This window comes from Sceloporus undulatus, chromosome 2 (assembly GCF_019175285.1).
Source record: "Sceloporus undulatus isolate JIND9_A2432 ecotype Alabama chromosome 2, SceUnd_v1.1, whole genome shotgun sequence".
NCBI classification, from domain to species: Eukaryota; Metazoa; Chordata; class Lepidosauria; order Squamata; family Phrynosomatidae; genus Sceloporus; species Sceloporus undulatus.
This window is the reverse complement of record NC_056523.1, coordinates 332,064,240-332,089,380: the sequence shown is the minus strand read 5'-3', so window position 1 is coordinate 332,089,380 and position 25,141 is coordinate 332,064,240. Positions and strand designations below refer to the sequence as shown.

Sequence of the window (25,141 nt, the reverse complement as noted above, 5' to 3'; positions counted from 1 at the left end):
TTTGGGGTATTCTTGTACTTTGCTGTATGGCCAACAGGGCTATCCATGGATACACAAAGGGATGTGTTGCCTCAAAGGGAACAAAGGAGAGCTTTAAGACCATGTTGGCCTCAAGGCAGCAACTGGTCAGCCAGGAGGTGGGCAATCTGCTCCGACCCAGGTAGAATCATCCAGCCTGTCTCACCTGCCTCCTCTTCCCCAGGCAGACCCCCCACTCCCCATTTCTGTAACTGCAGCATGAATTTGAATCCTGATGTTTCCTACAAGTGGGGCTTACAGGACAGGAAGATTTTTTCAATCCATGACTGGATCCCACCCCCACCCCCATCCCCATTCTCTCAGCGTTTTTTGATGTGGAAGCTGGGGAGCAATGTGGTTCAGGTTTATGGGGCTGGAGACAGAGGAGGTTAATGCAATGCTCCTCAAGCACACCTGAAGTTCCTTGTGCATCTCTAGGGAAAACAGGTGCATCGTGTGGGATGCTTAAGTCCTTTCATTGTAGAGCGTTTAAAGGGTGCCTAAGGTGAACCTAACTGGCCCTAGCAGAGGTTGGACTGGGTGGTCATTGGTGGAAAAGAATCCTGGATGGACATGGTATTAATCTCTGTTGTTCACATCCATTTTGGATGCATGCTGATAAGTGTGAGCAACCGAACTTGCAGAGATGTAGATAGATACAATTCCAATTAAAGCAATAGTGTGAACAACAAAAGTGGAATGCAATAATGAGATTATTTGGATAGTTGTGTTAAAAATAACCCCAGCATCTGAATAACCCCTCAATGGCCTTCCAGCACTAAGACTCTATGACAATGCAACAGAGGCCAGACAATGTGCTTCTGGCTATGCCACTCCTGGCAAGGCAGGGTTAATTACTATGAATTTAGGGGGTCTTACATTGGAGGGTAGCATCTTTAAATGGCCATGTGCTTCATGAGCTTCAAAGTATGGCAGGCCAACCCCAGGAAGGACTTGGAAGCCCCCTGTAGATGCTGAACCCCAGACCACTGCCCCCAGAGTCTATGTCCAATAGCCCCCCAGTTCTGTGGGTTGATGTGCTGACAGACAGGAATGCCACTCCGACTGGCACTGTGTGCATTGAAGCAGGCCACGGGGTGATTGCTATTGTCATGGAGATGACTTCTCCTGCCCGGCGCATCCTGAGAAAGCAATCCTTCTGCTTCTCCATTCAATGTAACCATTTTTGCAAAAGGCACAACCGGTGCCTCGGCTGCACAACATAGAAGCTGGAGTCTGGCACGACTGGAGGTAGGTAGGTTGGGGAGCCTGTCCTCCTCCCAGAGCCACTTCCAAGTCTCCCTGCTGTGTGTGTATAAGTGTGTGTATATATGCACAGGAACGCATGCGTGTGCATGCTGGGGGAAGGGAGCATCAGACGGCATTGGCTACAGCAACCCCAGCGCCATTCAGCGTGGGAGCTGTTGTCAGGCCCTTGTCTCTGCTCAGCCAAGGATGATCCAACAACACACATCCATGCACACACATCTACTGTTCCCAAATGGCTGCTGGAAGAAAGCCCAGCCACTCTCCCAGTCCCAGGCGGAGGGCCATGAGCATCACAGCCACCGGCTTCCTTGCCTCTCCAAAGGGCCCTGCCCAAAGCAGCCTGTGCCAATGCAACCAGCACCACAGTTGCCCTTGACTCCTGCCAGCACTGCAAAAAGGCTTTCCTTTTCCCATGGCTCCAGGGATGCTGGAAACGCTGGAAACAGCAGCAGCAGCAGCAGGGAGGAAGAGGAGGCTGTGGACACTGCAAGGGAAGGAAAAATAGGGAGAACCAGTGGCTCTCATTAGCAGAAACAGCTCAGGACAGAAAGAAAGGACTCTGATGCAGGAGAAAAGGCACCAGGTTGGGCACAAATCCCCAGCAAAACATTTGCACTTTATCCATGCAAAGGGAAGTAGCCACCGAGAGATGCCTCTGAGCAAGGAAAGGTCCGGCCAGGTTTTGTCCAAGGCAGCCAGAGAGTATACTGCCAGCCATGGTGAATCTTGGACGAGGCACTGGGGTGCCAGGCAAAACCTGTGCCAGCCCCACAAAATGTCGGTCCCCTCATTCCCACAGCCTCCAGCTCTGGGCATCTGAATGGCGGCTCTGACAGCCCAGAGCATTCCTGGCACATTTTGGCTCATATGAGAGAATGGCTTTAATTTTTTGCACCCTGCCTTTCTATGCCACTCCCAGGCTCATTTGCAAGCAAAATTTCAAAACAAAGGGACGCCAATTTTAAAGCATACAGTCCAAAGCATCCCGAAATAACATCAAAGTGAAATTGCTAGGAAACACAGAAAAACAACACACTCAGCCACATGTTTTTTCAGACATTAGACAGCCCAAGTAAACAGAAAGATCTTTCCCTGGCATCAAAATGGCAACAACAACAACAACATCTACTTCATCATCATCTATTATTATTATTATTATTATTACAACTTCAGAAATAATAACTACTACTACCACCACCATCAATTCTATATTCTGTTGCCCACCAAAACACTCAAAACTCCTGTGAATTAATATTTTGGTAAAATAATGCAGGGAGGGTACATAGGTTCTGATATATTGCACAGTTTCATGTTACATAGAATAGCAAGAAAGGAAATATTGCTAAAGAAGAAACAAGATGAAGAATAAAGATGCAATCCTGTAAGGTAAAACGAAACAAATGGGGGGGGGGGAGAGTTTAAATATATAATAAAAATTAAACTGAAAGATAAGAATGAACTGAGGAAGGGAAGACGCATTGAACAATGGATGTGTGTGTGGTGTTTCTTTTTAATGTGATGAGATGTCTTTTTTGTTTGTTTTTATTCAACTTCTTAAAATAAAAATAATAACAACAAAATAATAAACTGGGATTGCAGAGGTGATTTACAAAAATTAAAACTGCAGATGCAAGTAGATCAGTCACTGAATACAAACAACTATTGTTAAAATGGAGGGGGCATCTAGGTGTAGCCATGTTGGCCATATAGCAAATCCTATAACAGCCAAACACTGATACCTTTATTGTGACAACCAAAATGCACATTTACATGCTGCAAGCTTTTGAAGTCACATTGGCCTGATGAAGAAGCCAGTGTTACTTCGAAAGCTTGCAAAATGTAATTGTGCATTTTGGTTGGCTCAATAAAGGTATCATTGTTGGATGTAACTTGTAATTGTTGTGTGCCTCCAAGTCATTTCCGACTTATGGCGACTCTAAGGCAAACCTATCACGGGGTTTTCTTGGCAGATTTCTTCAGGAGGGTTTGCCACCGCTGCCTTCCTCGGAGGCTGAGAGATTGTGACTCACCCAAGGTCACCTGATGGGTTTCCATGGCTGAGAAAGGATTCGAACCCTGGCCTTCACAGTCACAGTCCAATGATAAACCACTATGCCATGCTGAGAATTTGCACTGAATTCCTAGAAGCCAACAATGGAAGGAAGGAAGCGCCAAAGCCTGGGAGCAGCCACCAAGAAGGCCCTGCTGGGCAAAGCTTTCCACAGATGGAGTGCCACCACCAAAGTAATAGGAAAGTGCTGTCGTTGTGCAGTGTGAAAGGGGTCCGAACTGGCCAAGAGAAGATGGTCAGTATGAGGGGCTTCCTCCCCACCTGGCTCCATCCAGCAAAGGAGTGTCCGCTGGGTTGGGCAGGCTCACTCAGGCAGGAGGAATGCAGTCGGGCAGACGGAGGACTAGAAGGCGAACTGGGGTCAAATGTGTTAAGAGCCTCCCTCCCACCCACTCTGGCCAGTCTGTGGCTACAAAGGTCAGCTATTTGGCTACTTGGCTATGAAAATCCCAGGTAGAGGAGGATTCTCAGACAAATCCTGCAGCCCATCACCTGCAAAGGTCAGCAAAGTCTATAAATGCTGAAGGAATCTCTCTGGCTCTTGCCACACCTGCCAAATGCTGCATCTACACTGCAGAATTAATGCAGCTTGATACTGCTATAACTGCCATGGCTCAAATACGATGGGATTTGTAGTTTTTGGGGGGGGCACCAGAACTCTCTCTGACATGAGCCGTGCCACTGAGCCAAGGCAGTTAAAGCGGTGTCAAACTAATGCATTCCTTGTCTGTGTCTACACCGCAGAATGAATGCAGTTGACACCGCTTTAACTGCCATGGCTCAAAAGGTATGGAATCCTGGGATTTGTAGTTTGGTGAGGCACCAGAACTTTCTCTGACACAAGCCATGCCATTGAACCATGGCAGCTACAGCGGCCTTTTAAACCATGACTTTTTAATCTGTATAGGAACTCTCATAAGTGTATTTTAATGATTTTATAGTATGATATTTTAACTGTGATTTCAATTGTGTTTTGTGTTTTAACATGAAAGTATTCTGCCTTGAGCCTTGAGGAGAGGCAGGAAAGAAATAAAATTTCATTTATTCTGATTGTTGTTGTCATTGTTATTATTATTAAACTGACGCATTCCTAGACTGCATCTATACTGCAGAGCTGATATACAATTAAGTAATTATTTGTTTATTATTATCATTAAACCGATGCATTCCTAATCTGCGCCCACACTGCAGAATTCATCCAGTTTCACACCACTTTAACTGCCATGGCGCAAGTGCTATAGTATCCTGGGATTTGTAGTTTGGTGACATATTTAGCCTTCTCTGTCAGAGAGCTCTGGTGCCACAACAAACTACGAATCCCAGGATTCCACAGCATTGAACTATGACAGTTAAAGCGGTGTCAAACTGCATTAATTCTGCAGTGTGGCAGCAACTAAAACATACATCAGCTGGAATTTAAAGTTGCAAAAACAATGCTGGACAATTTGGACCTAAAGAAGCACAAGTACCCCTGGCCAAAGCCTTTGGGGCTGACATGGCTCTGCACCCAGTTTCCATTCCTGGGGGGGGGGGGTGCTTTAAGGAACATTTTGGATCTGCACTTCCAAAGGGTTTTTCGTTTTTTAACAGGGTGGGGCTGGCTGAGGTGACTCTATGTTTGGAAGAGGGAATTTTCTTCTTTAGTTTTAGAGCACTGTTCTGCAAAGTGCCATTTCACTGAGGCACCATGATGCTTACGAAAAATAGACTTGAAGAAGAATTGAGAGACTGAGGCTTAAACCTTGGAATTAAAAGGAAATCCCCTTGAAGGTGGGAATAAAATGCTGAAGCCTAGGAACCAAGTGTTTGTGTGGGTGTATTTCAGTTGGCCCTCCATATCCGTGGATTCAAGCATCCATGGCTTGAAAATATTTTTAAAACATATATCAATTCCAAATAGCAAACCTTGATTTTTGCCATTTTGCATAAGGGACACCATTTTACCATGCCATTATACAGTATTTAATGGGGCTTGAGCATCCACGGATTTTGGTCTCCACGGTGGGATCCTGGAATCAAATCCTAAGGGCCCACTGTATACAAAATTCCAAAGAGCGCACTCTGAATTTGCCATTTTATGTAAGGCAAATATATACTTTATATAAAGCCATATATTTACGAGTACAGTGGGACTTTGTTATCCGCTGGGGTTTGGTTCCAGGATCTGTCGTGGATAACAAAATCCATGGACGCTCAAGTCCCATTAAATGGTGCCTTACATAAAATGGCAAAATCAAGGTTTGCTATTTGGGATTTATACTTTGAATATTTTCAAGCTGTGGATTCTGAAATCTGTGGATAAGGAGGGCCAACTGTATATACTGTACTACAGTATTTATTAGCCATTGTATTTAACAGGACTTCAGAACCCATGAATTTTGGTATCCACAGCAGTCCTGGGACCAAACCCCAGTGGATACCAAGGACCCACTGTATATAGATTTAAAAAGAAGCAAACTGAGAAGTACAGTAACAAATATTGCAGATACTGCAAAACATTTGCAAATGTTTCAAATAGTGCAAAGCTTTGCAAAACTTTTGCCCCATCAGGAGAAGCCCCCAGACTCATCATTCACCGTCCTGGATTGTAGGTATCTCCAGAGACTGGACAAATGGACTTCCCCAAGCCCAGCCTTAAGAGATCCTGTGGGGCAGAAGAGCTCCCAGCCCCACAAGCCTCGCCTGGAGGACGAGGAGCAAATTTCCCAGCTTCCCTGCATGGATCGAAGTGTGGGAAAGACCGCTCAGGAAAGCTTTCCTTGTCTACTCTTGGCCTGGCTTAGGGTGGGAATGGATGGCCCTTAGGTGGCCCCTTTCCAGGTCTAGGGCTGGAGAGGCAACCGCTGTGGGGAGATCTGGCTCAACACTTGCTCTTGCCAACCTTTTTCCAAGGAGGCTTTGTTCTTGCTGTGCGTCTCCAAGTCTTTTTTTTTTTACCTAAGGTGACCCTAAGTTGGTGAACCCACCACGGGGTTTTCTTGGCAAGTTTCTTCAGAGGGGGATTGTCATGGTCTTCCTGGGAAGCTGAGAGAGTGTGACTTGCCCAAGGCAAGGCTTGCAACTCTTTCCAAATGCTGTTGTGTGCCTTCCAGTTGTTTGGCGAACCTAAGGCGGTGAAGGTTTTCTTGGCACGTTTCTTCAGAAGAGGGTTTGCCACTGCCATCCTCTGAGGCTGAGAGAGTGTGACCAAGGGGGCTTACCAAAAATAAAGAAGGGAGGGGGAAAAGGGCAATATGGCCAAACCTTCAATAAGAGGGCCTGTCCACACAAAAGAGAACAATATATATATACAGTACAGCCAAAACAATGGGTCTTCAATGGCCTTGTGCCCACTCCCTACCCACCCCAAACTGTGGCTTTGCCTCCTTCGCTGCCAATCTGAGGGTGAGCCCTTTGGACCCTCCTGGCCCCTGTGGACATTGTTGTTGTTGTTGTTGTTGTTGTTAACCTTTATTTATAAAGCTGTACATACAATCTTTTTAATTGGACGGTTCCCTGCCCTCAGGCTTACAATCTAAAAAGACTCAAAAGGTGGTGGGGAAGGGGCCTCTCTAGTAGGATAATACATATAAAATACATAGCAATACAGGAAATGATTCAATAAAACAGGCATTGGAAGGGCTGGCTGGGCTGGGCACCCCTCCACCAGCCTTTTGCCCTCTTAGGCCCCTGGCCTTGGGCGGCAGGAGGCGTGGGGTGGCCCCCTGGCATTGGGGGAGAGGGGTAGTATGACCACATGTCATAACCCCAAAGGAGGACAGGGAACCACAAGATGGAGGAAATACAGGACAAATGAAGAACCCAAGAAAAAGATGAAAACACTCATATAAAGAATTTCATATTAACTAAACCCATGCTTCTTAGTGTTGCTCCAGATGGAGGACCTTTTGGAATCCCTTCTGGGTAGAAGGAGGACATGGAGGACACGTCCTGGACAAAAGGGGGACCTATGGCCACCCTGGGTATGGCCAACACAGCTGCCCCTGCCTTCCCAGAATAATGGACTCAGTCGCCCCACTGACATGGACCATCCTCCTGAGCACCCCATTGACTCTCCTCTTTCTTGCCTTTCATGAATTTCATTGTATTTTATTCTAGTTATTGTTATGTTGTGCTTATTGTTGCTGACTCAGGGTAAAGGAGGGAGGAGGATTGTGGCATTTTATTCTGTTGTATTGTATGGATTTTAATGATGGAAGCCACTCCAATCTTGTTGGAGAGGCAGGGTAGAAATTATTATTATTATTATTATTATTATTATTATTATTATTATTATTATTACAGTATTATTATTATTATTATTATTAATCTGTCCTGGAAAAGGAGGACGTGCTTGGTCACCCTACAAAGGAGGAGCATTTGGCATTCCTCCTGGACAGAAGACTGAAATGGAGGACATGTCTTGGAAAAGGAGGACGTGCCTCACCCTGCAAAGGAGGGCTTTTTGGAATTATTTCTGGACAAGAGGCTGAAATAGAGGACGTGTCCTAGAAAAGGAGGACGTGCCTCGCCCTGCAAAGGAGGGTATTTTGGAATCTCTCCTGGAGACAGGAAGCAGGAAATGGAGGACATGTCTTGCAAAAGGAGGGCCTCTGGCCCCTTTACAAAGGAGGGCATTTTGGGATTCCTTCTGGAGAGGCTGGAATGGGGAGGCATGTCCTGGAAAAGGAGGACGTGCCTAGCCAGCCTGGGGAGGGGCGACAGTCCTCCCTTTTGGGGGGAGAGCAAGGGGGGAAAGCAGCCCCTCATCCCCCCCCCAAAGGGACCCTCTCTCTTTCCCCCCAAAGGGGTCTCTCCTCCTTCCCTGGCCTCCAGGGCAGAGAGGGTCTGGGGGGGAGGCATGTGTGGGGAGGGGGCCATGGCTCAGTCCATCATCATTATGATGTTTTCTTATCCCAAAAGCAGCCAGCATTATCTGCCTGCAGAAAAGCATCCTCTGCTTTGTGTGTCTGGGGGGGATCCTCTGCAGATGCTCCCCAGCCCCACCAATTGGGGGGGTCTCCTCTTCTCCCCCTCCCTCCGCCTTTGTCTGGCTCTGCAGTTGAAGGAGGGAAGGAGGGGGGAGGAACAAAAGGGGATGCATCCCTCCTTTCCCCCACATAAGGGCTGAGGGCCCCCTCCCCAGACTGAAGCTGCCCCCAGCCCCTCCGCTGCTTGGCTGGGAGGCATCCAGGTCCTGAGCCCAGAGAGAAGGCTGAGGAAAGGAGGGAGGGAGGGGGCAAGGATGCTCCCTGGACCAGCCCCGTCTTAGCCCAAAGGAGGAGGGGATCTGGGGGGTCCCCCTGGAGGGAGGGCGGAGGGGCTCAGGACCCCCCTCCAGCCCTCCCCCCTCCCCCTCCCCCTCCCTGCTCCCGAGGCCTGACTCACCTGGGGACAGGTGTGCTCCTCCTCCTCCTCCTCCTCTGCATCTTCGCTGCTGCTGCTGCTGCTGCTGCTTCCCTGAGGGACCAGGGCTGGGCTGGGCCAGGGAGGCTGCCTCCGCAGATGGCTGGCGCTGCGCAAGCTCCGAGCCTCCTCCTCCTCCCTCCCTCCCTCCCCTTCTCTGACGTCACGAGGGAGGGGGAGGGGAGGGCCCAGTGGCCGGAGAGTGACCACCTGACCCCCCCTCCTCCTCCTCCTCCTCCTCCTCTTCTTCTCTGCCCAGGAGCAAAGCACACAGCCAGCAGCACAAGAGTACTGTATTTCATTATATCTTTTACATGACATTCCACACACAACACGCAACAGATCACATGAATCATCCCTTCTTTACTACCTCCTCTAAATCTTATTCGTATTCAACCATTTCATCGCCAGGCTTTTCTTTTTAAAACACACACACACACACATAAAATGATTATTAACATCTTCATTCTCCTTACTGTCTTCTTTTCATCATATGCACAAAGGTATAACACGATTAATTTATCACTACGCTCATCCCTCCGTATTTGCGGATCTGATTATTTGCAGATTTGATTCATATGTTCTTTCTAGCAATCCCTAGGACGGTCCTCCAGGGCAACTCTATGGGCAACTTTAATGAAAGGTTGCACCAAAAGACCTAGAGATTCCTAGAGAGAACACTCCATTAAACATTTGTCGCTCATTCAGCGCAATCCTATGGCCAGTGTCTGTCGGACGCTGACCACAGAGTTGCCCTGGAGGACCTAGAGATTCCTAGAGAGGTGTCCTCTCAGGTAAAAACATGGCGTTTTGTTAGCCGTGGTTTTCCCACATTGCCAGGGCTCTTGTGCCCCTCTCCCTTGCCCATATGGAGGGACAGGAGTCATTCTTTTTCCCTTCCCCAAGTGCTCCCCATCACCAGAGCCTGATGTCTTCCTATTACTCTGCCCTCCAAAACTGTAACTCTTCCCGTGGAGGTAAAACTCCTTCCTCTTTTACTAAAACACAGCTACACAACCTACCCTTTCCAGCACTGAGTTTGTGGAGAGATCTTGTAGCACCTTTGAGGCTGTGAGAAAGAGATTGGCAGCATGAGATTTCGTAGACTTCAGCCTACTTCCTCAGATGCATTTGGTGGCATGGAAGCCTAGATATATGCCACTGGTATGTGAGGAGATCAAATCAAATTACAAGTCTTTTGTGTATGGAAATGAAGTTGCAGGTCCAGTGTTAATGGTCATTTGTGCCCAGAGACATAGGAAACTGGGCTTTGTACATAGAGATGAACTGAGAGATCCAGTCTGGCAATGGGACTAGCCTGTGGTGAGGGGAACGGAGGGATGTAGGGGTCATGAGGATAGGGCCAGATAGTGTTGAAGTGTGTGTAGTGTGTCCGGAAACCATGGCCTTTGTTCAATCCGCTGCTGAGCAGCATTGCCAATTTCCGGGGAATTCCCCGGGATCCAGGGAATTTAATTAATTTCTTTCTGGGAATTTTGGCTGAATATCCTAGTAAATATTGGGGGAAATTCCAGGGACTTGGGATTTTAGTAAAACATTCCAGGGAATACCTTTGAGGCTTGTTGGCAGCACTGTTGCTGAGGGACTGCAGTTTGGGGATGCATTCCAGTTCTGCAGTGTCTCTTTTCCAATCTCCCCTTGCAGTTCTTTTGTTCAAGGACTGCTGTTAAATGTCTGCTGTCTCCAGCATTGGGTTTCTTTAGCATTGCGCAAGGGCAATTCAAGCAGTCTTGAACAGGATTAATTCCACAGTGTGGGCTCAAGATGGAGGGCCTTTTGGAATCCCTCCTGGACAGGTGAGAATGGAGGACATGTCCTGGAAAAGGAGGACATGTCTGGAAACCAATCCCCCAGCAAACGCAAGGGGGCCACAGGTAAAGGGAGCTTCCCCGGAAGGCAAATTGCAGGGAGCCAGCTTGGTGCAGTGGATGGAAGATTGGCTTGGGACTCAGGGAGACCAAGATTCGAATCCACCACTCAGCCATGGAAACCCACTGGGCGACTTCCTTGGGCAAGTCACACTCTCAGAGGGCAGCAATGGCAAATCCATCAAATCTTGCCAAGAAACCCCCATGGATCCATCTTAGGGTCACCAAGTCAGGGTGACCAGATGTCATAACCACAAAAGAGGACGATGCATTGTAAAATGTGAGACAATGAAGAAAAATAGAGGACACAGCCAAATAAAAAGCTAAGAACACTCCTATAAATATAAATCCTTGCTTCTTCATCAAGCTCGAAATGGAGGACCTTTTGGAATTCCTCCTGGACAGAAGGCAGAAATGGAGGACATGTCCTGGAAAAGGAGGATGTGTCTGGTCACTTTGGTCAGAAAGAACTTGAAGGCACACAAACAACAACCACCTAACCATTAAAAGTACCTGACTTTCCACAATGCCAGAAATTTGGGGACGGAAGGGAAATTTCAGCGGTGGGAAGGGGACAAAATCCATACTTGGGGGGCAACTTTCTGAATGTGATGCTTCAACTTTTATAGTTTTAGGGACCCCCTTGACTTTGGGGGGCACAGCTGTGTGCATAGACACACACACACACAGACAACAAACATGGCCCACTTCAGCAACCCACTTCAGTCAAGGGGAGATGGAGCTGAGATCCATCTTTAGTAAGGTCTCTTTTCCAGGATATGTCCTACATTTCAGTCTTCTGCCATGACACTCGCTTCAGAGTCATAGTCCCACACTCAAACAACTGCACACAACACTGTCTGGGCCTCCTTCTGTTGTTTTTATTGTTGTGTAGATGTCCTTCTACAAACCTTTTTTCTCAACCAGCAGTCCTAGTAGACCACAAGTTGAACATGAGTTAACAGTGTGATGCAGCAGCTAAAAAGGCCAATGTAATTCTAAGCTGCAGCAATAGACGTATAGTGTCTAGATCAAGGGAAGTCATTATGCCACTCTATTCTGCCTTTGTCAGGCCCCACCTGGAATACTGTGTCCAGTTCTGGTCACTACAATGCAGGAAGGATGTGGACAAGCAAGAAGATGTTCAGAGAAGGGCAACTAAAATGGTGAAGGGGCTGGAAACCATAAAGCCCTATGAGGAGAGACTTAGGGAGCTGGGTATGTTTAGCCTGGGGAAGAGACAAGAGGTGATATGATAGCCTTGTTTAAGTATTTAAAGGGGTGTCACATTGAAGGTGGAGCAAGCTTGTTTTCTGCTGCTCCAGAGAATAGGACATGAAACAATGGATGCAAGCTACAGGAAAAGAAATTCCACCTAAACATTAGGAGAAACTTTCGGACAGTAAGAGCTGTTCAACAGTGGAACACACTCCTTCGGAAAGTGATGGAGTCTCCTTCCCTGGAAGTCTTTAAACAGAGACTGGACGGCCATCTGTCAGGGATGCTTTCATTGTGAGTTCCTGCATGGCAGGATAGGGTTGGACTGCTTGACTCCTGAAGTCTCTTCCAGCTCTATGATTCTATATATGATTCAACCTCAGACCAAAAGAGCTTGACAGCAGGGAGAGGCTCCAGGAAAGAGAGCCTTCACACAAATCTCCCTCCACACAGATCCATTACAATATCAATAGAATAGTGCTTAACCTCAGGGAGGCAGACAAACCAGATAAAGTATCCTCAATTGATTATAAATGGTGGGCACAGCAGGGAAGGCCAGCATAATAAGAGGTGATATGATAGCCCTGTTGGCTATTTGAAACACAATCCAACTCTATGACACTATGATTCTCTTCAGCCTGAGGTCTTTTATTTGATCACCACTCAAGAGATGGCACAAAGGCAGGCTTACAGCTGAAATCAAGAAAACCAACCAAGATATGGCCACAGAGAATCTACAGATGTATCAGTAAGTACAGATGCTGGCAAAACGTCAGGAAGAAACTCTTCCAGAACATGGCCACATTGCCGGAAAACCCCACAAAAAACTATGGATGCCGGCCATGAAAGCCTTCGACTCCACAAAGTTAGGATTGTTTGTGCCATTGGATTCTCCATTTCTAAGTACAGTTGTGAAAGGTGGACAGTGAAGAAAACTGAGAAGAGGAATATCAACTCATTTGAGATAGTGGTGCTGGAGAAGGGTGCTGAGAAGACCATGGACCATTGAAAAGACCAACGGATGAGTCCTAGAGCAGAGCATATTGTTGACTGCTGCTTAGCTTATGGTCTTCTAAGACCCCTCATCAGATGCCACACTTGTTTCATGCCCTTGCCAGCAGGCTGAAGCTCCAGAGGGGATGTGGGCAGCTCTCTGGCAGACAGGCACCTGGGTCCCAGGATGGTGGACTCACCGTTCCCTGGACCATTGTCAGCCTGGCCTCTGTCTCAGATGCAGGAAACTGGCAAGGGAGAAGAAGATGCTTTTTCACCAAGGCAAAAGGCAGCTCAGAGAAGACAGGCATGACCAGGAGACGCTGGTTTGCTCCATCACAGCATTCACTGGATGGGAGAATGACCAAAACCCCACATCCCCTCAGCAAAGCATAAATTACTGTTGGTGGATTTGGGTGCCTGTATGCTACTGTGGGGTAGTTTAAGTTTCCTAAGGGTTCAGCATTTGCTTAGGGAACAAAAATATTTAAATATCAAAAATACGAAACCCAAGACTGTTATAGTGTGGCTTTAAAACAGCAGAGTAGCAGAAATGTGCTTTTGTCTAACTATACTTCCCTAAGAACTGAGACTGACACAAAAACAACACAAGTAGCAAAAGTTTTCTAATGGCTTTAAACTATATTTACATAGAAGCTATAGCACAATTAGCTAGTGAATAGTTCCAGTAGAGAAAAGTCTTTATCTCACCATCTTTCCAAAGAAAGTTGAGAGAACAGGAAGATGGAAACAGGACAGCTCAATTGAACATCATTGAGAGAATGTCCCAGTCCTGTCAGACCTAAGTCATATTGTTAGTTTTAATGAGAGGGAGGAGAGTTTGCATGCAGGAATTCTATCTATTTAAGGAGGGGAAAAGAGAATGCAAATCTTCCAACAGCCACTGTATGTATGTAACATACACACATGGATGGCAACCATTATACAGTTGCAAAGCACAATGTGATACTCTTTGGTACATGTTCCACACTGTGCCTCTATGCGCTTCCTACTGGGGCCTCATGCCCCATTGCCAAAGGAGAAGGTGCCCATCACAGAGCATGCACACCCACCTGAGGTGCATTGGTACATGTTCCACATGCAGCCATCCACTTCTATCCCTGTCAGTGGGATATGGCCATTGTGCAGTGTACAATAAAGTCATTCTGCATGTGCAACACAACTTATGTCTGCATAGGTCACTAACAATGCTGGCCTACGTCATGCAAGGCTCCGCGGCCAACTAGCTTTGCTTTCTGTGCATTGGATGCAGAGGGTTCTGCCCTCTTTCTCTCCCTCTTCTCTTGAGTTCCTTCCTTTGATGCTGTTTGAGGGCAGAGAGAAAAGGAGGAGAGAGATGTCCTCTGGGCGGTCAGTGAGGAATGAAAGGGCCCAGTGTCTAGAGAGGAAAGGAGAGGGAGGACGACTGGCACTGAAAGGCCTTGGCTGCTGTGAGCAGGGACTCTGCCAGGAGGAATGTGCTCCCCTGGCACAAACTCTCAGCCACCTCCTCCAGCAAAGTGATTCCTCCCACTAGAGAAGTAGGCAGTGCTAGGTTCCTCTCATTGACTGATTCATTGACTGATTGAATTTATATCTCCCCTTTCTCCTGAGACTGAATCCAAGGTGTGTGTGTCCATGCACCTTCAAGATGCCTGTGGACTTATAGCCATGAATTTCACAGGGTTTTGTAAAGGAAAGATTCCTCAGAGGTGATTTTGCCAGTTCCATCCTCTGAAATATAGCCTCCAGCACCTGTAATTCCCTGGCACTCTCCCATCCAAGGACTGACCAGGGTCACCTCTCCTTAGCTTCCAAGATCAGGTGGGATCTGGTGCATGTTTAGGGTATTCTCTGTGCTATATTGTGTATGTATGCACCTGTTGACTTATGGCAACCCCCTAAAATTCATGGCAATTTCTTCAGTAAGGATAGGGTTGCCATAACCCGCCCCCTCCCGTGACCAGCACGCTTTTGGGGGGCCCCTCCCGGTCACGGTCCGGTTTGGGCCCCCACCCGTGCCTGGTCCCCTGTTTGGGGGCCCGCTCTGGCCATTCCCCTCTTCCTCCCCTTTTTCTTCCTCTCTACTTCCTCTTCTTCCTCCTCCTCCTTTCCCCCTCTTCCTCCTCCTCTTCTTCCTCCTTTTCTTCTTCTCCTCTTCCTCCTCCTCTGCTTCTTCCACTCTTCCTCCTCTTCTGGTTTTGACCAGAAAGGGAAGCACATTTCTGCCATCTGTCTAGGAATAATGCCAAATGTCCTCCATTTTTATCATGCCTAAGAATCATGCATTTATATGAATTTTTAAAAAATATATCATTTTTTGCGTGTCCTCCATTTTTTAAAAATGTGTCCTCCATTTGACAATTTTGTCCTACGTTTGTCCTACATTTGTCCCAGTTCGGAGGTCCTGACTTATGGCAACCCTAAGTAAGGAAGACTCTCAGAAATGGTTTTGCCAGTTCCTTCCTCTGAAATATAGTTTATAGCACTTTCTGTTTATTGGAGGTCCTTCATCCAGGAATTGACCAAGGCTGACCCTACTTAGTTTCCAAGATCAGACAGAATCTGCTACCTTTATGGTATTTAGGCCCTAAGCTGTGTGTGTGGCGCAGTGGTAAAATGCCAGCCCAGCAGCCACAAGGTTGTGAGTTCGATCCCAGGCAGGGCTTCAGGGTCCACTCAGCCTTGCATCTTTCCATAGGTTGCTAAAATGAGTACCCTGCCTTTTGGGGGCAATTGGTTTACACACAATGTAAACTGCTTAGCAGTGGTTCCCAACCTTCCTAATGCCGCGACCCTTTAATACAGTTCCTCATGTTGTGGTGACCCAAACCCACGAAATTATTTTCATTGCTACTTCATAACTGTAATTAAATAGGTGTTTTCTAATGGTCTTAGGCGACCCCCATGAAAGGGTTATGCGACCCCCAAAGGGGTCCCGACCCACAGGTTGGGAACCACGGGCTTAGAGAGTGTCTAAGTTCACTTAAGTGGTATAGAAGTGTACTTGCTATTGCTATAGTGTGTGTGTGTGTGTGTGTGTGTGTGTGTGTGTGTGTGTGTGTGTGTGTAAATCAATTGCCTGTGGAATTATGGGAACCCCATGAATCAAAATGGCCTGGACTTGAAATGGCCTAGATCTTATGGGGCATAATTTCCCTAATGGCACTAGTTCCCATTCTGGAAGCAAAGTAGGGTTCGAACATGGCTGGGAGACCACCAATACCAGGCACTGGAGGCTCTATTTCAGAGGAAAGAACTGGTAAATCCACCTCTGAGGATTCCAGCCTAAGAAAACCCTATGAAATTCATGGGGTTGCCATCAGTCTAAGGGCAACTTGAAGGAACATATACATCTCCCTTTATCAACCCAAGATTGCTCCAAGATCTTCTGGAGAGGCCCTTCTCGGGAACAAGGGAGATGACGGGGCCTTCTCAGTGGCTGCTCCCAAACTTTGGCGCTCCTACCCAAGGGAGGCTTTGCTAGCTACTCCTTCTGTCAGCAAGTAATTCTTATGCCACCAGGCTTTTAGAAACTGACTGAGGCTGCATCTAGACTGCAGAATTAATGCAGTTTGACACCGCTTTAACTGCCCCAGCTCAATGCAATGGACTTTTGGGATTTGTAGTTTTGTGAGCTATATAGCCCTCTTTGCAAGAGAGCTCTGGTGCCACAACAAACTACAAATCTCAGGATTCCATAGGATGGATTCACCACCTAGCATTGGCTTAGGGCTGGCATAGACAGCCAAAAAAGGCAAACGAATGGGTCGTAGAACAAATCAAACCTGAATTCTCCCAGGAAGCCAAAATGACTAAATTGAGGCTGATGTACTTTGGCCATAGAATCATAGAATTGGAAGAGACCACAAGGGCCATCCAGTCCAACCCCCTGCCATGCAGGAACTCTCACTGTAGAGATGGAAGATACTCCAAGCAGTCATCTAGTCCAATCCCCTTCAGCCATGCAGGAACTCACAATCAAAGCACCCCCTGAAACAGATGGCCATCCAGCCTCTGTTTAAAGAGCTCCAAGGAGGGAGATTCCACCACTCTCCAAGGGAACATGTTCCACTCTCAAACAGCTCTTACTGCCAGGAAGTTCCTCCTAATGTTGAGGTGGAATCTCTTTTCCTGTAGCTTGCATCCATTGCTGTGTCCTAGTCCAGTGATGGCGAACCTATGGCATGCGTGCCAGAAGTGGCACTCAGAGCCCTCTCTGTGGGCACACATGCTTTCGTCCTAGCACAGAGTTTGCCAGAGTTTCTTACTAGAAAGCCAGAGGGACGTGACACTTTGCAATAAATAAGTGGGGTCTGGGTTGCAGTTTGGGCACTTGGTCTGTAAAAGGTTCACCATCACTGTCCTAGTCTCTAGAGCTGCAGAAAATAAGCTTGGTCTGTCCTCGATATGACCTCCCTACAAATATTTAAACAGGGCTATCATGTCCCCTCTTAACCTTCTCTTAACATCATGATAAAGCATGACTCACTAGAACAGACAATAATGCTAGGAAAGGAGAAGTGTAGCAGAAAGAGAGGAAGACCGTATTCCAGATGGATGAACTCAGTCCTGAGTTTGCTGGACCTGAGCAGAGCAGTTGAGGGCAGAGGGGCTTGGAGGGGCCTTATTCATAGGGTTGCCATGCTTCTGAGGCCTCATTCCTACTACATTTTAAATCGCTTTGTGAACTGGTTTGAGGTAGTTTAAATGACCCTGGTTAGAATCATAGAGTTGCCATGCAGGAAATCTCAATCAACGCATCCCCCATCCAGCCTCTGCTTAAAGACCTCCAAAGAAGGAGACGCCACCACTCTCTGAGGGAATATCTTCCACTATTGAACAACTCTTAGTGTCAGGAAGTTCCTCCTAATGTTGAGGTGGAACCTCTTTTCCTGTAGCTTGCATCCATTGCTCCAAGTTCTAGTCTCTGGAACAACAGAAAACAAGCTTGCTCCCTCCTCAATATGACATCACTTCAAGTATTTAAACAGGGCTCTCATATCACCTCTTAACCTTCTCTTCTCCAGGCTGAACATCTCACACATGAACCGAACCAAACCTCTGAAGCAGTTCAGAAAGCGGGGGGGAGGGGGGGAGGCATGCTCTAGACCCATTTAACACGTGTCTCTTTGACACTGATTTTTTCAGCGTCTTTTTTGATAAATCAATTCTGTGCAAGTGTGAACAAGATGCGGATTAGAGACGATTTAAATTTACCCTTCAGCCAGCTGAAGCGGATCCATTTTGAATCAATTCATTCGCCAATGTAAACAACAAGTGGATTATTTTACAGGAAAAAAATGTGATTGGGGTAAATGTAGTGTTAACCACACTCCGCTGTCAAATCAATCCATCGATTCAGATCATAAACTGATTTATTTGTAAGTGGGAATGAAGCCTAAGCCAATGTAAAGACAGTTAACAACAAAGGTTCACCTTAGGGCTGGTATAGGTCCAAAACAACTTAGAAGACACAACAACAACAACAACAACAACAACAACAACACTTCCTTGAGACCCATTGTTGGAAGAAAAGGCAATGAAATAAATACATTATGAGCATCTACTTCCCTGGAACAGGTGATGCCAGGCCAGCCAGTACTGCAAATCATGTCCCCAACAGTGTTATTTCTGATGACCACATGTATCTCCCACATCTCTCCCCAGGACTTATTTTCTGCAAACTACCATTCAGTTCAGCATTCTGCTCCCAGTCCCACCAGCTAGCCCCACTCCATCACTATTTGGATTAGAGGAAAAGGCTCTGGTGACAGATGGACAAGGGTGAGGGTCAACATGATGGCCAACTAAGACTTTGTGGGCTTCTGTCTTGCCACAGACCCCCAAGTGAGCAAACAGCAACCCTGCCAGCCTGTGTGTGGGGCATGGCAAGTGGGCGGACTGAGTTTGAAGAATTAAACAGAGGAAGGGTTGGCTTGTTGGCACTTGAGCAAACTGCAAGTAGAGTGAGCTACCAGTCTCTTGGCTGGGGGTGGCTGGGCCTGGGTCTCAGGAGCAGGGGAACCATGGTAGGAAGGAGCATACCATCTTGAGGATGGGACCCAGTTTGCAAATGGAGCACCAGCACTTGCTGGGCAGAAGCCAAAGTGATACACACAGCCACAACATACCAGGCAACTCTCAGGGGAAAATGGCAAATTGGGGGGGGCGGGGGGGGGAGATGATGACTTTCAGGACCAAATCACCAAGAGAGATTGGCATGAGAAGCCCCCAATGCCTTTCCAGTGAGGAGGGCAGGGGGCAACCTTGTCTGGTTTCTGGAACAGTACTTTGTCCTGCTCCCATCCCCACCTCTGTTCTGCTCTGCAGCATCTTTCCTCCCCAAAACTGTTCCCTGCAACCATCACACTAGCCTCTCACCGTCCTTATGCCTCTTCTTGGGAAGGTCCAAATATTCCTGAAGATTCCCTGATATGCTTTATTCTTAGATGCTTTTGTGCTGCCAGTTCCTTACTGCTGCTTCTTGATATGTGATCTGTATTTTTGTGCAAATTTCCACACAGCCATGCTGTGGTTTGGCCTGGTAGTGGTAGGGAAATCTGGAAGCATGACTCCCCAGAGACCCAGTGCCTGCAATCAGCTTCCCAGATCGCTATTCTTCTGCACAAAAACACCAGAAAACACCAGCCGGATTCAGCCAGCCCCCTGCCCCCAGTGCTGGCCATTTAGCATATGGATTGGTTCTTTACCATGCTAAACCTCATCTCCAAAATTATTGTGTACCTGGGGAGTCTGCAGAAGCCTCTCCATCAGTCCTCTGTGTTCTGAGCAACCGAGGCAGATGCCTCACCCCAACTCCCCGGTGCTCAGCCTCCCCACGGCAGAGATGTGCAGCCCACTCTGGGTCCCTCTCTGCTGGGTTGCTGGACCAAAAGCATCCTAAAGGAGGAGGAGGCAGCCAAGTGTGTGCATTGTTAAGGCACTGTGCAAACCATGCAGGGAAACTACAGTGCAATGCATTGGAAGAACCAATGGGATGCTCAAAGCACTCTTCTCCGCCTCTCATATCCACATTGCATGCTGGAGATTGTAGTCTCCAGAGCACAGAACAACATTTGCACAGTAGTGCCAGTCAGGGAGCTCAGGCACAGCCTAAAATGGGATAACCTGTGGGTCTCTTTTCCAACTGCTTTCTCAGTCGGAGTGGGGCAGGGAGGAGGCAGCATTTGGCTGGTGCCCAGGATTTGCTGTCTCTCTTTTCTGCCCTCCCAGTCCCAGGAGATGCCTCTGCGCCTGACTCAGCCTTGCCAGAGATGATACCACAGCTCTTCCCGCACAGCCGTGGCCGGATCAACAGACCAGACCAGCTAACCAGGCCTTGCAAGAGAGATCTCCTGGCAGCAGCAGTGGTTCCTAGCACATGCCCCAATGCAAACTCCTTCTCCTTCCCTCCACCTCCTGTGAAAACACAGAGAGAGAATTCGGCTCCCTTGGGCCATCGGCAGGGCAGCTCAGCTTATTCCCTTCCAGGAAGGCCATTGCAGCAATGCTATTATATAAACTGGAGACATCTGTGAGAAGGGTGCAGGGAGATGTTGGGACACTGGCAGCCTCTTTGCTGCTGTCACTGGACACACTCAGCCCAGGCTTTCATGCAAGGTGGTAAAAGGAAGGCACTCTGCACCTGCTCAGAAGCACAGAATCATAGTTAGAAGAGACCACAAGGCCATCCAGTCCAACCCTGTTCTGCCATGCAAGAACTCACAATCAAAGTATCCCTGACGGATGGCCATCCAGCCTCTGCCTTTGTTTTGTTTCCTAGAGGCACAAAACAGTCCAGATGCTGCGTCAGAGAAGGCTTCTCTGCCTGAGTCACTTCCTTCTTGCTAACTTTAAAAATGTACATCCTTGCTCTGCTGTGTCAGGCAAACAGCCCATTTAATCCAGCATCATCTTTCAGGGTGGATGGACAGCTTCTGCATTTCCCTCAGATGGAAGCAGGCTATTTCTTAAGCCAAATTCTTAAGTGCAAACCAGAGATTAAGGAAGCAAAGACTGGCAAAAGCTTTGGGTCATCATACTCTTTTTTTTCTTGCTGCATTTCCCTTAGATGGAAACTCATAAAGTACAGCAAGCATAAAGTACAACTGCTGGCTGTTATTTTCTAGCATCAGTTAACAGCCAGTGATAAACCTGCCATCCATTAAAGTTGCCATTAAACATTCCTTTCTGTCTGCCTTATTGCTTTCCACTCCTGCAACACCTTTCCTGGCATTCAAACAGGAATATTCCACTCCTATGAAAAATGTGGTCTTTATCCACAGATTTGTGTCTTAGTTGGATTGCTCAGGAGTCATTACTGGGTGGCCTGGGGTGTTGTGAAAAACAATCACAACATGGAACAAGTCTTTGACATTTCCTTGCTGAAGTCATGATAGCTTTGCCATTTCGTCAATGAAACAATCCTAGAGTTGGAAGGGACCCCCTTGGGCCATTAAAGTTCAACCCTCTTTAGCCATAGTAGAATAGGCAACAAAAGCACCTCAGAAAGATGCCTCTGTTTTAACATCTAATATTGGGTAAATTTAGTTGAATTCTGCAAAGGCCAGGCATAAAAATCTTAGAATCATAGAGTTGGAAGAGACACCCAGGGGATATCCATTCCAACCCCCTTCTGCTGTGCAAAAAGACTCCATCAAAGCACTCCCTGTGACATTTGGCCACCCAGCCTCTGTTTAAAAGCCTCCAAAGAAAGCAGCTCCCACAATGCCATAGTGTTCTTCACACATCTGGCCACATTTTTCAAAGTCTGATGGAACGGCCACACGGCTAGACACTCTCTTTGCCATTATGTACAGACACTTAAAGGGCACAGCAGGGAAACACAATCCAAAGACATAAGGAGAAGGCATCATCCCTCACAGCATGGAAGGGTGTGCAACACCATGACTCTCAAAGCATCGCTGGGTGTTGACGTGTGTCCCTTGCAGCTGTTGTTATGCACACACAAAGGCACGTGCCAGCGCCAGCGTGGCTGGGATGCTGAGCAAGGCAATGGCGACAGTCCCCTCCAGCCTCCTGGCCAAAAGGGAGGTGCTCCCAGCCACTCACCCAGGCATAGTAGGATCACAGATTTGGAAGGAAAACCAGGGGTCATCTAATCCAACCCCCTGCCAGGCTGGAGCTCATAGACAAAACCCACTTCCAAGTTATTCATAGAATCATAGAGTTGGTAGAGACACAAGGGCCATCCAGTCCAACCCCCCTGCCATGCAGGAACTCACTATCAAAGTATCCCCAACAGATGGCAATCCAGCCTCTGTTTAAAGACCTCCAGAGAAGTAGACTCCGCTGCTCTCTGAGGGAGTTTGTTCCACTGTTGAACAGCTCTCACTGTCAGGAAGGTGCTCCTAATGTTCAGGTGGAATCTCTTTTCCTGTAGCTTGCATCCATTGTTCCGTGTTCTAGTCTCTGGAACAGCAGAAAACAAGCTTGCTCCATCCTCAATGTGACATCCCTTCAAATACTTAAACAGGGCTATCATATCACCTCTTAACCTTTTCTTCTCCAGGCTAAACATTCCCAGCCTCCTAAGTCTTTCCTCATAAGGCATGGTTTCCAGGCCCTTCACCATTTTGGTGGCCTTCCTTTGGATACATTCCAATTTGTCAACATCCTTTTTGAATTGTGGTACCCAGAACTGGACACAATATTCCAGGAGAGGCCTGACCAAGGCAGAATAGAGTGGCAGTATTACTCCCCTTAATATAGATGGCCATATTGTAATCATCCAGCTACAGTGTGGTCATCTTTAGGAAGATCTCCAAAGAAGGAGAGCCCTCCACTCTCAAAAGGAGTCCATCTTCCATGGTTAAACAACAAAAAACCCTTCTACCTTGTGGGAAGACACAGTCCAAAATTCCCTATGACAGATGCTCATCCAGACTCTATTTAAAAGCTTGAAAGCAGGAGACCCCACTACCTCCAAAGGAGCATCCTCCACTGTCAAACAGCAATTACTGTCAGGAATTTCGTCCTAATCATATAATCCGAGATTCGGAAAGGATCCCCAGGGGTCATCCAGTCCAACCCCACCAGCCATGCTGAAATCCACCATCCAAGCCCTCCCTGTGACAGATGGCTATCCAGACTCTGTTTAAAAATCTCCAAAGAAGGAGTTTCCACCAGTGCCCAGGCAATGTCTTCCATTGTCATACAGCTATTATTGTCAAGAAATTCTTCCAAATTATAGAAGCCTAGAGTTGGAAGGGATCCCGAAGGGTCATCCAATCCACCCATATCAGCCCTGCAGGAATACAGCATCCAAGCCTGCTCTTTGGCAGATGGCTATCCAACCTCTGCTTAAAAACCTCCAAAGAAGGAGTCTCCACCCCTCTCTGAGGCAGCAGTAATTTCCACAGGCAAGCACTTCTTACCGTCAGGACGGTCTTCCTAAAGTTTAGGTGGAATCTCCTTTCCTGTAGTTGGACTCCATCGCTCTGTATACTATTCTCTGGAGCAGCAGAAAACAAGCCCCAGCCTCTGGCCTCGCCCTGAGTGTGCAGCTCAGGCACATTCCTTATCCGTCCCAGGCCACAGTCCCAAAGCTGGCTGAGACACATACATTCCACACTCCTCTGCCCTGAAACCCCAGCACTCTCCTCCGCCTGTTGCTGGCAAGGGAAGCAAAGCAGCCAGCTGTGCTCCAGGAAGGGCCGGGCCAGGCCTCCCTCCTCTTCCTCCTCCTCCATCATCATCATCATCATGGCCACTGCCCAGGAATGCCAGCAATGCAGAACATGCCGCAAGCATGATCAAAACAACTATTTCAGGGTGGCTGCAGGCAGCACTCAGTTTAGCAACACTGCCCAGCCACCTACCCAGTTGTATTTACTACAACTAGCATGCCAGGGAAAGGCAAGCCCGGGGGGGGGGGGGTGTCTCTTATCCAAATCCAAGAAATGTCACGAACCTCTGAGATTTCCTTTGTTGTTGCTGTTATTGTGTGTCTTCAACTCTTTTCCAACTTAAAGCAACCCTAGGGCAAGCCAACTGTGGGGTTTTCTTGGCAAGTTTCATCAGAGGGGGTTTGCCATGGACATCCTCTGAGGGAGAGAGTGTGACTCACCCATGGTCACCCCAGTGGGTTTCCAATAGCCAAGCTGGAATGATGCAGGGAGCTCTGGATGTTTAGCCTGGAGAAGAGAAGGTTAAAAAGAGGTGATATGATAGCCCTGTTTAAATATTTGAAGGGATGTCATATTGAGAAGGAAGCAAGCTTGTATTCTGCTGCTCCAGACACTAGAACACAGAACAAAGGATGCAAGCTACAGAAAAAGAGATTCCACCTTAATATTAGTTGTGGATGATAGGCTTTAAAAAGGTTCTGACAGAATAGAGTAAGGCAGAGGACCCAGATTTCATTGAGAATTCAGATTTATTCAAAGCTAGCTGTCCCCAGTGGAATTCCCATTCCAAGAAAATTGAGGCCTTGAGCCAAAGAAAAGGCTACCTTTATAGGAAAACAGACAAAGAAAACTCATCTTCATCACCTCATTGGGCATTTCACCAGGGACGTAGCCAGGATTTTAGGAAGGGGGGGGGGTTCAGACTAAGTGCCACCATTATAATGGGGCTTGGGCACGGCGGCGCAGCAGCACACACCATTCATTTTTCTAATGGAAGGGGGGGTCCGGACCACAAGAACCCCCCCCCTTGGCTACGTCCCTGATTTCACACTCTAAACCTATACATTTCCAGCAATCATAGTCCAGATACATGAATACATTTAAATATACTTTAAAATACATTTGGCTACACCCCATTGTCCCTTATCACCTATGCTGGCACTCAGAGGTCCTTCTGCCAGTGAAATTACATTCTCTATCAGTCTTTTACTAAGGCTCTTTGTTCTGTTTAGGCGTCTGGACGAATGCTTCACCTTGAACATCTTCACATCTGCCCCCCTTCTGCATTCCACTCTCCCAAAAGCCTGTTATAAACTGCTTGTACTTTGGTTCACTCTCATCTTTTATTTCATCTATATATACATATTGACTCTTGCATATTACCAAACATTGATATTTGGGTTTGTCCACCTCATTAGGAGGTACTTCCTGACCATAAGAGTTGTTCGATAGTGGAACATGTCTCCTTGGAGTGTGGTAGAGTCTTTAAACAGAGGCTGGATGACCATCTGTCAGGGATGCTTTGATTGAGAGTTCCTGCATGACAGCAGGTTGGACTGGATGGCCCTTTTGGTTTCTTCCAACTCTATGATTCTATGGGTCTATGAACCCTGGTCCTCTAGAGTCACAGTCCAATACTCAGTTCC

The 25,141-nt window shown here is 47.4% G+C and overlaps 1 protein-coding gene across 3 annotated transcripts in view; it reads right to left on the bottom strand.

Moving 5' to 3' along the window:
- RUSC2 (RUN and SH3 domain containing 2) overlaps positions 1–23,484 on the bottom strand; it is a 73,750-nt gene extending 50,266 nt beyond the window's left edge. Inside the window, exon 1 of one of the 3 annotated variants that reach the window (XM_042452279.1) lies at positions 23,244–23,484. The gene's annotated coding sequence lies outside the window, so the exon portion shown is untranslated. Of the gene's footprint in view, positions 1–8,725; positions 8,863–19,590; positions 19,793–23,243 lie in introns of those variants that run through there. The other 2 variants (XM_042452275.1, XM_042452276.1) reach the window with 2 other exon arrangements.
- Positions 23,485–25,141: the final 1,657 nt, after the last annotated feature.